This window comes from Microtus pennsylvanicus, chromosome 1 (assembly GCF_037038515.1).
Source record: "Microtus pennsylvanicus isolate mMicPen1 chromosome 1, mMicPen1.hap1, whole genome shotgun sequence".
NCBI lineage: Eukaryota > Metazoa > Chordata > Mammalia > Rodentia > Cricetidae > Microtus > Microtus pennsylvanicus.
The window spans coordinates 81,349,033-81,362,699 of NC_134579.1; the positions used below are offsets into that span (position 1 = coordinate 81,349,033).

The following is a 13,667-nucleotide window of genomic DNA, read 5'->3' on the forward strand; positions in this document are numbered from 1 at the left end:
TCTTCCCTGGGGAACTCTATTTCTCCTGCCCTCAGCATTTCTTAGTAGTCTGTAGTCCTTTGTAAGAACGTGGGACTCCATAATTATCCCCCTTCTCATGGAAGGATGTGTGCTGGTGTCGTTCATGTTCAGGAAACTGTGTTGATAAGATTTCATGATTGCAGTTCCTTCTGACGTTTCTAGGAGACATAATCTCAGAGGAAGCTTCATGGCCTCTGACTCTTACAGTCTTTCCACCCCTTCTTCCTCTGTGACCCCTGAGCCTTATGTATGGGAGCTGTGTTGTAGATGTGTCCCTTAGATCAGTACATGGGTAGGGCTAATGATTGCTTCCCTCCCTTGGAAGTTTGCACAGTATCTCCTGGTACCATGTAAGCTAGTCTGGAGGGAAAGAGCTTTCAGGTCAAATTCAGCTTGTATCTTCCAGGTTCTGTATGGGAAGGACAGGACATGGTGTCCTCATCAATAGGGACTTTTAGCCTATAACCTTTTGAGAGTGTCTTGAACAGCCTTGATCAACAACAACTCAAGAGGATTTTCATGCTTGGTGTTAGAGGTGTGACTGATGGTCTATCAGTCTTGAGGGGCACATTGCCAGCCCAGGTGAGAAATTTTCATTTATATGTGTATATTTATATTTACATTCATGTGTATTGTATATAATGTAAGGCAGATTTACACTAATATGATTCTTTTTTTTGAACTTTAAACAAAATTTTATTACACAAAGGTTGTCACATAATTGGATACTTCTCTACTTTGTACAGTTATCTCGCTCCACAGAAAGGCTGCCTATGACCTCTCGTCTGGTGGCACAAGCGCCACAGTCCTGACCGTAGCGGACGGACCAGCAGGCCTGCCTCGGTGACTCAAGTTGAAAGCAGGACACTGGTATATGGCTCTTGCACCCAGTATCAGGAATGTACAAATGTCTTTATTCAAAAATACAAAATAAATTACCTGTATGCATGGACAATGACAGCAGTAAACCATTATGTATTGTCAGTGGGAACCAGTAACTGATGGGTATAGTGATCAGCCAGCCTTCTCTTCATTTTCTTCAGGGGCTTCTCTGAAGGTATGGGTGAGGAATCTGCCTTGAGCTTCCTGCCACAGTTCATTGGTAAGGGCAAAGCGCTATTCTAGGAATTAGAACATGCCTCCTCCCATTGCCCCTCCCATTCCCCCCATCGCGCCCACTCCAGGGTCCTTCTCTTCTTTAGGAATTTCGGTCACTACAGCTTCTGCTGTCGTCAGCAAGGAGGCCACCCCAGCAGCATCCAGTAAAGCAGTTCTTACGACCTTTGTCGGATCAATGATTCCCTTTTCCACCATGTTCACAAATTCCCCGAGCATGGCATCATACCCAACTTCCGAGGAACTCTGCAGAATCTGCTCAACTATCAAAGACCCTTCAACACCCGCATTCTTAGCAATGGTCATCGCGGGAATTTTGAGTGCTCTCTTAATAATGTCTATACCTATTTTCTGATCCTCACTGGAAGGCTTTAGGGAATCCAAGGCTGGGATGCAGCGGAGCAGAGCGCAGCCTCCACCTAGCATGATGCCTTCTTCCACAGCTGCTCGCCCGTGGCGTTGAGCGCGCCTGTAACTCTTTCTTCTAGTTCACCTCCACATTGCTTGTTCCTCCAACCTTCAATACAGCTACGCCATCTGAGAGTTTTGCGAGCCGCTCGTTCAGCTTCTCCTTTTCGTATTCACTAGTGGTGATGTCGAGCTGCTCAGTGATCTCCTGAATGCGTTTCTCAATTTGAGCCTTGTCACCTTTTCCTTTCAAAAGCATGGCGTCATCTTTAGTGACAATGACCTCTCTAACTTTTTCTAAGTCATGAGCTTGAACATCTTCAAGGTTTAGATTCAACCCCTCTTCTCCAAATGCCGCACCACCAGTAGCAATAGCCATATCTTTAAGCTGGTTCTTCCTGTTGTCCCCAAACCCTGGTGCTTTGACTGCCACAACCTGAAGACCCACTTTCAGCCTCTTCAAGACCAGTGTGCTTAGAGCTTCTCCATCAACGTCCTCAGCAATGATGAACAAGGGCTTCCGATGAGCATTGGCAATTTCCAGAGCAGGTACGATGAACTGCACACTAGAAATCTTTTCGCTCAACAGAACATAGGCGTCTTGGAATTCACATTTCTGACCTTTTGATGTGTTAATAAAATATGGGGAAATATATCCTTTGTCAAACTTCATGCCTTCAATAATTTCTAACTCATCATTCAGGGGTTTCCCGTCCTTCACTGTGATGACACCCTTCCTTCCCGCCTTCTTCATCGCATCACAAATGATGTTTCCAATGTCTTTGTCTTCATTTGCAGAACTTGTGGCAACCTGAGCAATTTCTTCAGGAGTTGTCACAGGTTTAGATTGTTTTTTCAGTTCAGCAATTACAGCATCAACAGCCAACATCACACCTCTCCGGATTTCTACTGGGTTGGACCCTTTGCTGATCTTCTCAAGTCCTCCTTGGCAATAGAACGTGCCAGAAAGGTAGCCGTGGTAGTGCCGTCCCCGGCCTCTTCATTCGTGTTATTGGCAACATCTTGAACAAGTTTAGCTCCGATGTTTTTGTATTTGTCCTTTAAATCAATTGACTTTGCAACAATGACCCCATCTTTCGTTACTTTGGGACTTCCCCAGCTCTGCTCAATAATCACCGTTCTTGCCGGGCGATGGTGGCACACGCCTTTAATCCCAGCACTCGGGAGGCAGAGACAGGCGGATCTCTGTGAATTCGAGACCAGCCTGGTCTACAGAGCAAGTTCCAGGACAGGCTCCAAAGCCACAGAGAAACCATGTCTCGAAAAACCAAAAAAAAAAAAAACAAAAAACAAAACAAAAAAAAACAAATCACCGTTCTTCCCTTTGGCCCCATGGTAACAGCTACAGTGTCAGCTAAAAGGTCTACACCTTGAAGCATTAAGGCTTGAGCATCCGCACCAAATTTTACATCTTTGGCATAGGCCCGAGTGAAATGAGGAGCCAGTGCCCGGAACACTGGTCTCATCTGGCGAAGGACTGTGGGTAGTCGAAGCATTTCTGCGGGGCGGAGGCGGGAGCGCACCAGGCGAGGCAGGCCGTCAGCGGCGAGTGAGGGCAGTAATATGATTCTTTATGGCATTTTTAGACATCCTTACTATTCTTGTATTCTCCTCCCTCTTTTTTTTCTGTATTGATATTTTCCTCTCCGTAATTAAAGACCTCCAGTTTTCCAATTTCCCTCTTAAATAACCTGTAAGCTGCTCTGCCCCACACTATTGACGCCCTCCATAGTCTCTCTTGACTTCCCTGTTTTCTGTGTCTATTCACATAAGAAGATTTGGATCTAGGAAAGACATATGAGAAAGAACTTACAATGTTTCTCATTCTGGGTCTTGGTTTTCTCACTCAGTAAAGTATTTTCTAGACTCTTCCATTTACCTATAAATTTCAATATTTATTTTCTTTTATAGCTAAATACTATTCCTTACTGTGTATGTACAACAATTTTATTATCCGTTTATCAACTGAAGGATGACATTTATGCTGTTTCCATTTCATTTTGTGAAGAGAACAGAAATGAACATAGCAGGGCAAATATCTGTGGAGAATGATATTGACCCAGTAATATTGCTATAGGCATACTTTTATCCACATATCCAAATTTCCAAGAGAACCTTTTTTGGATTTCTGGCCCTTCACTGTACCCTTGTTGACTTTTCAGGGGCCATGCTCATCGAGAAAACTAACTCCTTCTCCCCCTTCAGATACCAACAGCAGCACCTGGCTAGTGGTGGGATTAATGGCCAGGTCCCCTTTCCATGGTAGGATTTTGTCTGGCTTCAACTTTCGCATGTCTTGTGTGTATTGCCACAACCGCTGTGAGTTCAAATGTGCACCCACCTGCTGTGTCCAGAAGGCACTTTTTGTAGTTATTCACAGCCTTGATGTTTTTCACCCTTTCTACTCTCTCTTCTGCAATGATCCCTGAGCCTTGGGGAAGAACATATTTGGTATAGATGTTTATTTAGTAATGAGCCTCCTGTTCTCACTTATTCTCTGCACTGTGGGCAGCTGTGAGTTCTCTGTGTTAATTGTCATCTACTGTTATAGAAGCTTCTATGATTATGGTGCAGATATGCATATATAGGTATAACAACAAGCAATTAGGAGTTTACTATTTCCCATTAGGAGAACAATAGTAATGTGCTCTCCCCTACTATGTATGACTTGTATAGTCATATGTTTTCGCTTGATAATCATGCCAGGTATGGGTTTCAACTTCTGGAGTGGTACTTAAATTCAAGTAGAAAATTGTTGGTTATTCTTAGGGTTTCTGTTGTGATGCTAAAATTCCATGACAAACCAATTTGAAAAGGCAAGAGTTTATTTCATTTACACACCATCATCACATCCCCTCATTTAAGAAAGTCATGGCAGGAACTCAAGCCAGGAACCTGAGAGCAGGAACTGAAGCAGAAGCCATGGCAGAAGCCTGCTTACTGGCTTGTTCTCCATGACTTGTTCAGCCTGCATATTTATACAACATAGGACCACTTATGTAGGAATGGCAGTGCCCACAGTAACCTGGGCCCTCCCACATCATGAAATGCCCCTACATGCTTGTCTACAGACAATCTCATTGCAGCATTTTCTCAGTTGAGGTTCTTACTTCCTAAATGAATTTAAGTTGACATAAAATCAACAACACAATGGCACAGATATACTATAGTTTCATAACATTTTCTTGCATTTACACAAGGAAAACTTAATTTTTGAACCCTTTGTCTCAGACAACAAATCCTACAGATACTGGGACCTACTTATCATGCTGTCCAGGGAAGAAGGTAGCGATCTTCAAATATTCAGTCTCCAACCTCTCTCTCCATCATACCCAATCCTCTAACCTCATCCCAGCTTTATGTTGTAATATGAGCGGCGGGGTGCTTCCCACTACCCGGCCGCCCCTATGGCTAGCTTTATACCCGAAATAATTACATGGAAACTGTATTCTTTTAAACACTGCTTGGCCCATTAGTTTTAACCTCTTATTGGCTGGCTCTTACACATTCATCTAACCTGTTTCTAATATTCTGTGTAGCATCACGAGCTGGCTTATTAGGAAAGATCTTAACCTGCGTCTGTCTGGAGTGGGAGAATCATGGCGACTGCCTGACTCAGCTTCTTTCTCCCAGCCTTCTGTTCTGTTTACTCCACCCACATAAGGGTTGGCCCTAAAATGGGCCAAGGCAATTTCTTTATTAGGCAATGACCTTCCTCCATCAGCTCAACACACCCGTTATATCCATAGTACACCTGTTCTACTACCTTCATTACATCTGTTATATCTCATCCCAGCTATACACACCTGTCATATCCATATTACACCTCTTCTATTACCTTCATTACATCTGTTATATCTCATCCCAGCTATACACACCTGTCATATCCATATTACACCTGTTCTATTACCTTCATTACATCTGTTATATCTCATCCCAGCTATACACACCTGTCATATCCATATTACACCTGTTCTATTATTTTCATTACACCTGTTATATCTCATCCCAGCTATACACACCTGTCATATCCATATTACACCTCTTCTATTACTTTCATTACACCTGTTATATCTCATCCCAGCTATACACACCTGTTATATCCATATTACACCTGTTCTATTACCTTCATTACACCTGTTATATCTCATCCCAGCTATACACACCTGTCATATCCATATTACACCTGTTCTTTTATCTTCATTACACCTGTTATATCTCATCCCAGCTATACACACCTGTCATATCCATATTACACCTGTTCTATTATCTTCATTACACCTCTTATATCTCATCCCAGCTATACACACCTGTTATATCCATATTACACCTGTTCTATTACTTTCATTACACCTGTTATATCTCATCCCAGCTATACACACCTGTCATATCCATATTACACCTGTTCTTTTATCTTCATTACACCTGTTATATCTCATCCCAGCTATACACACCTGTCATATCCATATTACACCTGTTCTATTATCTTCATTACACCTCTTATATCTCATCCCAGCTATACACACCTGTTATATCCATATTACACATGTTCTATTATCTTCATTACACCTCTTATATCTCATCCCAGACAGCAGACTGCCGGAAGCAAAGACATGTATTTTGAGATCTGTATTTTGTTTATGCCATCGCAAGTTCACAAGTAAGATATTCACCTTTGCAAGGCAAGGACCAAGAAATTAGCCTAGTGAGACCTGCAGACCCCAGGCTTTAGAAACAATTAGCATTTCCTTTGTTAGTTAACAATTACAGACCCTCAGTATTTCCTTATTATCTAGGGATGTCTCCAGGCCTGAGTTCCAGCAGACCTGACACACCTCCCCTTCCCCTTGCCCATTTGCTATATACCAGCTTCTGAGGAATAAAAAAATGGCGGCTTGATCAGAAATCCTGTCTTGTCATCGTTTCTCGTGTCTCTTGTTCCTTCCATTCCTCTCCTCCAGGTTTATCAGGGACTCCTGATCATATCCCGCTGGCCAGGATGGCAGATCATCTTTTTTTGTTATCACCTTGCTCACCACCACTTCCCTTTGTCTCAGCCTCCAGCACTCACAGGCACTCAGTGGGAACCATAGGCTTTGATGGACAGAGAAGCAGATAGGACAGAGAAGCAATAGCCACACCTACAAGGATGTCAACCTAATTCCTACCAGGCCACCCCAAACCACCACATTCTTCTTAAACTAGAGAGGGAACCAGAAACCAAGGAATGAACTATCCACCAAATAAACACAAGACCAGATCTCTGCACCTAAAAGTAGAATTATCCTAAATCCAGATGCCTACTTCTGAGTATAAAACACAATTAGTAACTGACAGGACAATATATGTCAACCAACGCCAATAATCCTATATAAGTAAGTCCTGAAAAATGTAATTTGACTGAGAATAGCCATTAGTAATATGTTAGAGATCATTAAAGAAGAAATGTACAAATTCTTAATTGAAATCTATGAAATTACAAAAACTAGAATTGAAGGAAAAGAACAGTTTAAGACTTGCAGATGGAAATAGAATCAGTAAAGAAAAACAAAGTAGGAAAAGTTGAAAATGAAAAATTTAGGACCTAGAACAGGAACTTCAGATGCAAGTCTTTTTCAACAGCATTAAAGAGATGGAAGTAAAATCTCAGTCATTGTTGTCAAGGTAGAGGAATGAGATATGTTGATATTGAAAGATCCCCAGAGTTGGGAGACTCTCACTCAAGTCTTGGGATAACATGACCCTCAAGAACTCATGAGAGACGGTCATTGCTGTAATCACATGAGGTTTATTGACAGGAACCAGCGCGCTGGGGCCTAGAATCATCCCACACAGGGGTAGAGAAGTTTGACTCCAAGTAGCTGGGAGAAGGGGTATTTAAGGGAAGAAACCACAACCCAAAGAGGGTAGGGTGGGCATCACTGGAAAATCCAAAAATACCAGTGATAATCACAAGGGGGTAACTCCCCATTTCTCAAGATTTTTCTCAAAATTATAATCTAACTTTGTGCTTAGCCAGTTCCTAGAACAGAGTCAAGGAACTTTTTAACCTAGATTTTTGGCTCTACTCTTCCCACTAGGGGGTCTGGATTTATCCTGATCTTTCAGTATAAGAAAATGTTAAGTCTACAAAATCCCAGGTCAAAAAAAATAGAGAAAATCTGGTACACCAAGAAAAGAAAAAAATTATAAATGGGAGAAATAGGAAACAGCAAAGAAACCCAGGACAAGGACACAAAAAATTGTTTAAACAAATTCATAAAAGAAAATATTCCCAATCTAAAAGTGGATTTACCTATTATGGTACAAAAAACATACCGAACACCAAATAGACTGAGATAGAGAAGAAGTTTCTTTCATCACATAATAATCAAATATTAAGCTCAAGAACAAAAAAAGAATATTAGAAACAGCAAAGAAAAGTTAAAATAACATGAAACATATAATCTCAAACCCGTTAGAATAGTCTTTGGTTTTTCAGTGGGGACTCTAAATGTCAAAAAGGCCTGAACTTATGTTCTACAAACTCTAAGAAACCACACATATCTACCCAGGTGACTATACTCAGTCAAACATTCAATAGTAAGAGATGGAAAAAAATCTCATAATAAAACAAAATTTGAGCAAAATCTATCTGCAAATTCAGCTAAACAGAATGAGCTAAAAGGCAGACACTTACCCAAAGAGATTAACAATACCCACAAGTACCAACAGGAAAAAATAAGAGCATATCCAAAGCAAATCAAAAGAAGGGAGAAAAATCTACACCACAACAACAAAATAGCAGGAATCAAGAACTGGGACTCATTGATAATTTGCAACATCAATGTTTGGTTTTACCCAATAAAAGAACATAGACTTAAGAATGGATGTGAAAAAAGATACATCCTTCTGCTGCATCTAAGAAACACACTTTAAAACCAGTGATAGGCATCGCCTTTGAGTAAAAGTATAGAAAAAGTTATTCCAAGAAAAATGACCTAAGAAGCAGTCTAGTAAAGCCATTTTAATATCTCGTGAAATAAACATCAAATGAAAACTAATCAGAAGAAAGGCAAAGACAATGTACTCATCAAAGGAAAAATATACCAGGAGGACATGGCAAATATTAACAGCTGTACATTGGACCCAAGGGCTCAATTACCAAAGTTTGTAAAAGATGCTCTACTATAGCTTCAATTCATATCAAATCTCCCACTGTTGGAGAACTGGCTCAGTGGTTAAGAGCACTGTCTGCTCTTCCAAAGGTCCTGAGTTCAATTCTCAGAAACCATGCTCCAGGATATGATTCTGTAAGATATATGCAATTTTCTATGCTGAAGTGAACAGCTTTGATTATTTCAACATTAAATAGAAATATCAGGAATCGATCACATATTATAAAGGCAATCTATCAGTCTCTCTGTCCCATAATCTTTCTTTCTTTGTTTTTCCTTTTACCCTGTCTTTCTCTCTGCTTTCTTGGTTGGATGCTAGCTGTACATAGGTTACACAGTGCCTTTAAAGGCTCAAAGTCAGACTTGAGCAGACTTCAGCTTCAGAAGCAGGATATAGAATGAAAACATAGTCTGCAGTGAAAAGGGAAGAATAAAAATCGAACCTCAGTGGAGCTAGGAAAACAGCCTGGGGGTAAGATCAGAGTTACAGACTTGACTCCAGGTGCAAAAGAAAGAAAACAGGACAAGGTCCAATGAAGGACTAGCCAGACAGATGGACATCAGGTTCTACAAGTGGAAATACAAGAAAATGGCAGTGGATTAAGCTATATCAATGGGAGGAATCACCCAAGCTGAAATTCTAGGGACAGTCATGAGTTCTCCATCTATCAATCCTTGAAAAATACACAGGGTTACCAACCAGAAGTTTCGTATGAAATCTGTTAGATGATAATTTTATGATCTTCCTTCAATTTAGACAGTTTGTGTCCATGCAGAGCAGAGAGGCAGATCATGTCCAATGCCTGGAGAAACCCATGCTGGCCATTTGAATGTAATTGGCCCCTACAAGCTCACATGGAGTAGCACTATTAGAAGGTGTGGCTTTCTGAGAGAAGGCATGACCTTTTTGGACAAATTATGTCACTGTTGGGTAGGCTTTGAGGTTTCATATATGCCCATACTACACCCAGTGTCTCAGTTTGCTTCCTGCTGCCTTCTGATCAAGATGTAGCTCTCAACATGTCTGCATACACTCCACCAAGTGCCCTGCCATGTTGATAATTAACTGAACCTCTGAGCTATGAGCAGACACCTCAATTAAATGCTTTCTTTTATAAGAGTTTCCATGGTCATGGCATCTCTTCACAGCAATAGAAAATCCTAACTAAGACAGAAGTTGGTACCATGAACTGAGGTATTGCTCTGATAGGGTTGACCATGTTTCTGTTTGGAGTAATGTGGGCTTTGGTGCTTTGGGTTAAGAAAGCAATAGAATACTTTAAGCACTCTTTAATGGGCCATAGTTGTAAGAGCATGGAAGACAGTGGTGCTATGAGTTATTTGAACTGTCAGGGACTGGCCTGAGAGGATTCAGAAAAGTTTAGAATGATGCCTAGAGATTGTTCTTTTGATATTTTGGTAAAGAATGCAGCTGCATTTTACCATTGTCTGAAGCATCTGCCTGAGTCTAAAGTCAAGAGATTGAATTAATTCCAATGGCAGAAGAAATCCCAAAACTTCTTAGTACAGACTCGGTCCTGTGAATGTGAGAGTTAACACTAATGAAGATTTATAGTAAAAAGGAGCAGGCTGAGGAGGGAAAATTATAAAATGTAAAATTTGAAGGGAAAAGGAACACAGAAAGGGGAATGGAACTACGTCCTGTGTTCAGTGAGATAAACAGATTAAAAATGAAACAAAGGATGTGGTGATCAAGGGAAGATTCCACCCAGCTAAGTTTCCAAACTTGTGAAAGGGAACTGAAGAGAAGCTTAGTGCTTCCCAGCACTTGGAAGGCAGAGGCTGGCAGATCTCTCATTTTTGAGGCTGGTCTGTTCTACAGAGTAAGTTCAGGACAGCAAAACATACATAATGAAAGTAACCATTAGAAAAAAAGATGGTGAAGATGTAATTAATAAGGGGATGCTGGGCTCGAGGCCCAGCAAGCAGCAGAACTTGTCAGTTTGGTCACTTGGTTCTTGGTTGAGAGGTAAGGTCAGAAAGAAGAAAGGAGTTATGAAGTGAATCTACTGAGTCAGGCACGTGTCAAGAGTGTCCCTGATGGAGAGAAAGATAGGTCATTGGGTAAAGCAGCAAAGTTGAAGCCTGGACAGCCTTGGAGACTCCAAGATGTTAGAGATGTCAGAGCTGTAGGATATCTGCTGAGGAGAGCTGCTAACAGTGAGTGGAAACAGCCCAGAAAAAAAAGAAGTATGATATAGTCAACAAAACTGGATGGAATTGAAGATCTGAAGAAAGTTTTGACAGCAGACATGGAGATGTATAGAGTTTAGAAGTTCCCCACAGGGTTTGATCTTGTTTTGGTTCAGTATTTCCTCACTATGCTTGCTCGCTTACCTATGTTTTTGAATGGTAATGTATGTACTGTGCCATTATTTATTGGAATTGGTGATCTGCTTTTTGATTTTGATTTTACTGGGGATTACAGTTAAGAGATTGCATGAATTGCCGAGCAGTAGTGATGCAAGCCTTTAATCCCAGCACTTGGAGGCAGGGGCAGGCAAATCTCTATGAGTATGAGGGCAGCCTGGTATACAAGAGCTAGTTCCAGAACAGCCAGGGCTGTCACACACACACACACACACACACACACACACACACACACACACAGAGAGAGAGAGAGAGAGAGAGAGAGAGAGAGAGAGAGAGAGAGAGAGAGAGAGAGAGAAGAGAATCTCAGAAGGAACTTTAGACTTTAAACATTATGGAGACTGTGATAAACTGTGGGGACTTTTGAAATTAGAGAAAATCCATGTAATATTATGGTGTTGTCATAAGCTTTTGGGGACCAGGGATCGGAATGTGGTGGTAATAAGCTCATAAGTGTGGCACTATTTCGAGGTATAGTTCTGTTAGGATAGGTATGACCTTTTTGGAGAAAGTATTTCACTGTGGGTGTGAGCATGTGGTCTTCCATATGCACATGCCATGCCCAATTGCTAGGTCTACTTCTTGTTTCCTTGTGATCAAGACATAGACAGCACCGTGCCTGCCTGCCTGCTTCCAAATGTATCACCATGATGATAATGGTCTGAAGCTCTGAACTGTAACCTGCTACCTCAAAAAGATGATTTCCTTTACAAGAGTTGCTGTGGTCATGGTGTCTCTTCACAGCAGTAGAAATACAAAAGAAAACACTACCTAACAAAGTAAGCAGATTGTAAGCGAAATAAATAAAGGATTGAGTTCATTCCTTCTGTTGAGTAAGCAGGAGACAAAACAGAATTACAAAGAGAAAAAGAAGATAACTTCTATCTTTCATCTCTTGAGAGGTTCGTCCTGACTTCATTATTGTCAAAATAACAAGAAATCAATTTCCAAAGTGTAGTGATGATGGAAACAAAGAATTTAATCAGAGGGCAAGGATGGCATGGCTCCATCACATGACACTAGAAATAAAACTTTTTGTGTAGAGTTGGTGTAGGAGTTCCTTCTGTTTGTGTGTTGCTTTCATTGGCTAATGAATAAAGAAAACTGCTTTGGCCTGATAGGGCAGAACTTAGGTAGGCAGAGAACACAGAACTGAATTCTGGGAGGAAAAAAGCAGAGTAAGAGAAAAGCCATGGTTCCTCCAACTGAGACAGATGCCACCGGTTAGCATCTTTACGGTAAGCCACTGCCACATGGAGATATACAGATTAATAGAAATTGATTAAATCAAAATGTGAGAGGTAGCCAATAAGAGGCTAGAGATAATGGGTTAAGCAATTATTTAATTAATACCATTTCTGTGTGATTATTTCAGGCCTAAGCTAGCCAGGTAGCTGTGATGAACAAATGCACCCCTTACAAGATATAGTACTCTGAAATGACTAAACTTTCTCATTAATATTGTGACAATCAATCACTATTTTATAAGATCTATGGATTCTGATGGGAAATAAGATCAGGGTTGTAGCACTAATAATAAAAACCTAGAGACAGAAATTGGGGTTCAACCTGAAAAGCAGAAAAACAAGCAACTCACTAAAGAAGTCTTACCTCTACCAAGGCTTGGCAGCCAGAGACTAAGCAGACTAAGCCTCTCTCTCCTCTCACTTTTATGACCTATACTACTGGGATTAAATATGTGACTCCCTAGTACTCGGATTAAAGTTGTGATGCACTCTGTCTCCTTTCATCGCCTGATGAAGGTAATATTCAGAGACAGAGATTCACATTGGAGCACCGGACAGAAATCTCAAGGTCCAAATCAGGACCAGAAGGAGAGAGAGCACGAGCAAGGAACTCAGGACCGCGAGGGGTACACCCACACACTGAGACAATGGGGATGTTCTATTGGGAACTCACCAAGGCTAGCTGGCCTGGGTCTGAAAAAGCATGGGATAAACCGAACTCTCTGAACATAGCAGACAATGAGGACTACTGAAAACTCAAGAACAATGACAATGGGTTTTTGATCCTACTGCACGTACTGGCTTTGTGGGAACCTAGGCAGTTTGGATGCTCACCTTACTAAGCCTGGATGGAGGTGGGTGGTCCTTGGACTTCCCACAGGTCAGGGAACCCTGATTGCTCTTTGAGCTGATGAGGGAGGGGGACTTGATTGGAGGAGGTGGAGGGAAATGGGAGGCGGTTGCGGGGAGGAGGCAGAAATCCTTAATAAATAAATAAATTTAAAAAAAAGGTGTGAGGCACTACTACTTGGAATTGCTTGTGCCTTGGTCTTGTGTAGTCCAGGGTATCATTGAACTCTCAGAGATGTTTAGTCCTCTGAATCCCTAATCCTGAGTTTGTGGGGGAGATGTTTTCCAACATTATTTGAATTTTAGTGGTTTAGCTATGCCTCTGGTCTTCAGGCAAGATTTATTTATTAAAATATAAAAAAATATACCTTTGTATTGGTTCTTATGATACAATTATAATAAAGCTTCATCCTCTGAGGCCCACAGAGGTTCCTCACATGGCCTTCGTTGCATTGGA

The 13,667-nt window shown here is 41.2% G+C and overlaps 1 pseudogene; it reads right to left on the bottom strand.

The window, feature by feature from the left end:
• Positions 1-1,044: 1,044 nt before the first annotated feature.
• LOC142846337 (60 kDa heat shock protein, mitochondrial pseudogene) lies at positions 1,045-3,062 on the bottom strand (annotated as a pseudogene).
• Positions 3,063-13,667: the final 10,605 nt, after the last annotated feature.